A 5,289-nucleotide genomic window follows, 5' to 3' on the forward strand; every position below is an offset into this window, starting at 1 on the left:
ACTTTAACTCTACCCACATGTACATATTATCTCAATTACCTCAATTAGCCGGTGCCCCCGCACTGGCTCTGCACCGGTACCCCCCTGTATACCGGTACACCTGTACCCCCCTGTATATATAGCCTCCCTACTGTTATTATATTTTACTTCTGCTCTTTTATTTTACTTTTGCTCTACATGCTTTGTAAGTAGGAAAACCTGCAAAATCGGCAGTGTATCAAATACTTGTTCTCCCCACTGTATATATATATATATATATCACACAGGAGACAGGCCATCCCTCTGTCTGAGTCTCCCTCCATCAATCAGTTGTTCTTCTTTGATTTTCTGTTCCAATCCCCACTGAGATATCTAACAGTGTGTGTGTGTGTGTGTGTGTGTGTGTTTAAATGTATGTAAATTGTAAAGTATTTTGCCTGTAATGTATTTTTCGTTGTGTGTCAGACCCCAGTTAGACTAGCTGTCTCCATGGGCGTCGGCTAATGGGGATCCTAGTGAATCAAATCAAACCAGACAGTGATATTAATTAATTAATTAATATAGTTTATTTAGACTTTATATGCCCCCAGTGATAATATCTAGTATCTAATATCTAAGAACTGTGACATGAAGGAAACATCCTGTCCTCTAGGACTATCTGAGGTTGATGCAGCATACCAGGTGGTATCTCTAGTAACAGGGAACATAGATGATCAGAATGCCTCGTACTGGGGAAACATCCATCTCCTCTATTATTAACATTATCTCATCTGTTATTAACATCTGTCCATGCGATTTATGCTTTTCACCACATAGGACGGTAAGTGTAGAAGACCGACTTGCTAAAGTCCATAAATAATAAATTGGGCAGGAAATAAAAACTAACAAGCTAAAAGGTACAATCAATACTATTGAAATGGACGTTAAAGAACTTCAAAAAGAGAACATGTTTCTGAGAGAAGCCTTACTTTAAATACAGACTAGATGTATGCGAAAAAATCTGGTACTTACCGGTATTAAAGAGGATGAGGGTGAAGAGCTAGAGAGTGTGGTGAAATAATTCCTGGTTAAAGTGCTACAGATCCCAGGCAATACTGTCAACTAAATCAAACTCCAACATGTACATAGTTTCGGACAGAAAGGACAGCGATACGAGCGCCCAATCAATGCCAAATTTGCATTCTTTAAGGACAAAATAAATTGTTAAAAGCCTGGGTAAAAGACTCGCTGGCACAAAAATAGGTATGAATGATCGGTTCCCGAAGGAAATTGCAGAACGGTGCAAAGGCCTTATCTGTTTTAGCCAAGACAGAAAGATAAATGCAGTCAGAGACCCGGGTGGGGCGTAATATACAAGGAATTTCTCAAAGCTGCTAATGAGAACCTTGACAACCTTGTACCTAGCCGGTGGGGATTCTGGTGGGGTACCCCCACCCAGGTAGTGGCAGTGCTGGCAACACTGGCTGCAGTAACCCATGGGGGAGGGGGTCACACTCTGACAATCAGAGAGGGGGAAAATTATTGTGGGCCTGGCGGCACAAAGTAATCAGAAGGTCTGAATGCTCAGAGATGCTTGGGAAAATGGTCACAACCAGCATGTTTCAGGGGAAAGGGGAGTATCTGAGCTCCGTTAGACTACTCTCTATGACAACATACCTACAGGGTACTACAGTGGCTAGCGAAAGTATTCACCCCCCTTGGCATTTTTCGTATTTTGTTGCCTTACAACCTGGAATTAAAATAGATTTTTGGGGGGTTTGTATCATTTGATTTACACAACATGCCTACCACTTTGAAGATGCAAAATATTTTTTATTGTGAAACAAACAAGAAATAAGACAAAAAAACAGAAAACTTGAGCATGCATAACTATTCACCCCCCCAAAGTCAATACTTTGTAGAGCCACCTTTTGCAGCAATTACAGCTGCAAGTCTCTTGGGGTATGCCTCTATAAGCTTGGCACATCTAGCCACTGGGATTTTTGCCCATTCTTCAAGGCAAAACTGCTCCAGCTCCTTCAAGTTGGATGGGTTCCACTGGTGTACAGAAATCTCTAAGCCTCCTGTAGCTCAGTTGGTAGAGCATGGCGCTTGCAATGCCAGGGGTGTGGGTTCAATTCCCACGGGGGGCCAGTATGAAAAATGTATGCACTCACTAACTGTAAGTCGCTCTGGATAAGAGTGTCTGCTAAATGACTAAAATGTAAATACCACAGATTCTCAATTGGATTGAGGTCTGGGCTTTGACTAGGCCATTCCAAGACATTGAAATGTTTCCACTTAAACCACTCAAGTGTTGCTTTAGCAGTATGCTTAGGGTCATTGTCCTGCTGGAAGGTGAACCTCCGTCCCAGTCTCAAATCTCTGGAAGACTGAAACAGATTTGCCTGTATTTAGCGCCATCCATCATTCCTTCAATTCTGACCAGTTTCTCAGTTCCTGCCGATGAAAACATCTCCACAGCATGACGCTGCCACCACCATGCTTCACTGTAGGGATGGTGTTCTCGGGGTGATGAGAGGTGTTGGGTTTGCGCCAGACATAGCGTTTTCCTTGATGGCCAAAAAGCTCAACTTTAGTCTCATCTGACCAGAGTACCATCTTCCATATGTTTGGGGAGTCTCCCACGTCTTTTGCCGAACACCAAACGTGTTTTCTTATTTTTTTCTTTAAGCAATGGCTTTTTTCTGGCCACTCTTCCGTAAAGCCCAGGTCTGTGGAGTGTATGGCTTAAAGTGGTCCTATGGACAGATACTCTAATCTCCACTGTGGAGCTTTGCAGCTCCTTCAGGGTTATCTTTAGTCTCTTTGTTGCCTCTCTGATTAATGCCCTCCTTGCCTGGTCCGTGAGTTTTGGTGGGCAGCCCTCTCTTGGCAGGTTTGTTGTGGTGCCATATTCGTTCCATTTTTAAATAATGGATTTAATGGTGCTCCGTGGGATGTTCAAAGTTTCAGATATTTTTTTATAACCCAACCCTCCACAACTTTGTCCCTGACCTGTTTGGAGAGCTCCTTGGTCTTCATGGTGCCGCTTGCTTGGTGGTGCCCCTTGCTTAGTGGTGTTGCAGACTCTGGGGCCTTTCAGAACAGGTGTATATATACTGAGATCATGTGACAGATCATGTGACACTTAGATGTAACTTCTGAAGGTAATTGGTTGCACCAGATCTTATTTAGGGGCTTCATAGCAAAGGGGGTGAATACATATTCATGCACCACTTTTCCGTTATTAATTTTTTTGAATTTTTTGAAACAAGTAATTTTTTTCATTCCACTTCACCAATTTGGACTATTGTGTGTATGTCCATTATATGAAATCCAAATAAAAATCAATTTCAGTTACAGGTTGTAATGCAACAAAATAGGAAAAACACCAAGGGGGATGAATACTTTTGCAAGGTACTGTATGTGCTCTGCCACAGAGTCTCCACATCACGTCAACATGTCGTCATATGTCATCAGAGTGTGCAACTGAACATTGTATGCTGGAAAACACTCGGTTTGTTATTTTTGATTGAAACAAAACCGCTATTCATTAAATATGAATAAAGAACTTGTTTTTGCATGGATTCCATGATGCGGTTAGCTTTTATCAGCTAGGACCGCTATTTCTTGTCTTGGAATCCCGCTTAACAGACAGGATGAAGCCTGCTTGACAGAGACGCTAAGCTGCTAGCCATCAAGCTAACAAAGTTGGTACCAGATGAGTTTTCCAATGGAGCCCTCTTTGTCTGGAGAAATAAATGAACGGTTCCAGCGCTGTAGGAGCTGTATCTACTACGCTTTGTTTCGGGACAAAATCACTCAGAGTTTCCAATGCGGCAATTGTTTACTTGCCGAGGATTATAGGCTTGAGGTGGCTTCCTTGATCACGCAGGTCGCCAGCCTACGTAAGAAACTGGGGAAAACGCAGTGTGAAATGTTTACCTTTTCTATGCCGGTGGTGGACGGCGTTCGCGCTTGTTGGCTGCATCTCCGCCTTGTCATTTGTCGTTATCCGACTGGCCAGTGTTGCCCAGAGTTCCCCCATCTGATAGCGCCGTCGAAGGAGCACAGCATGAGGAGAAAGGCAATCAACGATGGTCGCATATCACGAGCCGTGGAAGCCGAAGACAGCGACCTCCCGCAAAGCAGTCGACACTCCCAACGAGAGGCCCGGAGCGGATACAAACAACTAATAGTTTCGCCGTCCTGGAGCCTGATCTTCCTGCACCTTCGTCGCTGGGGGTGCCTGTGTCTGCGGCTGCAGTGCCTACTACTACGATTTCGAAGTCGACTTTGGCAACCTTCCGTCCCTGCTCTGGATCGAGCGGGGCTTCTCTATTTGTCGGAGGCCTGCACCAGGCGCCGGGAGCAACGGGCTCAAGTTATCCTGCCTCTCGCCCTTCTATAAAGGGTTCTCAGAATCCTGTGAAGCGTGGGAGTGGTAGATTTCCTCATCTTACTGTCACACCCTGGCTCTGGGACTCATTATGTTGAGCCAGGGTGTGTTCATTCTATGTGTTCTGTTTCATTGTTGGGTGTTCTAGGTTGTCTGTTTCTATGTTTGCCTGTGTGACTCCCAATCAGAGGCAACGAGTGTCAGCTGTCGGCTGGTTGTCTCTGATTGGGAGCCATATTTAACTGTCGGTGTTTCACTTTGTGTTTGTGGGTTTTTGTTCCTTATCGGTCAGTGTTACTGTGGACTTCACGAGTCGTGTTTTGTTTGTACTACTTTAACTAATTAAAGTCATGTTTGTTTCACACGCTGCGCCTTGGTCCGCTTCCTTAGACGATTGTGACAGAAAAACCCACCATACAAGGACCAAGCAGGTTGTCCAGGAGCAGGCAGACTGGACATGGGAGGATCGCCGGCCATGGAGTGAGACTGACGAGAGGCAACCCCAAAAAAAATTTAGGGGGGGGCACACGGCATGGACGACGGGGCTGACGGAGGCAAAAGAGGGGCGGATTCTGGAAGCCACCAGGTTACGGATACACCGCCCTGTACGTCCTGTGCGGATGCCTCACACAGAGTGTGTGAGGGTAGGCATTCAGCCAGGACGGGTTGTGGCCGCTCTTCACTCCAGGGCTCCTATCCGTCTCCACAGCCCGGTTCGGCCTGTCCCTGCTCCACGCACCAAGCCTACGGAGTGCGTCGCCAGCCCAGCCCGGCCTGTCCCTGCTCCACGCACCAAACCTACGGGGTGTGTCGCCAGCCCAGCCCGGCCTGTCCCTGCTCCACGCACAAAGCCTACGGTGTGCGTCGCCAGCCCAGCCCGGCCTGTCCCTGCTCCACGCACCAAACCTACGGGGTGCGTCGCCAGCCCT

The sequence above is a fragment of the Coregonus clupeaformis genome, unplaced genomic scaffold (assembly GCF_020615455.1).
Source record: "Coregonus clupeaformis isolate EN_2021a unplaced genomic scaffold, ASM2061545v1 scaf2214, whole genome shotgun sequence".
Classification (NCBI taxonomy): Eukaryota; Metazoa; Chordata; class Actinopteri; order Salmoniformes; family Salmonidae; genus Coregonus; species Coregonus clupeaformis.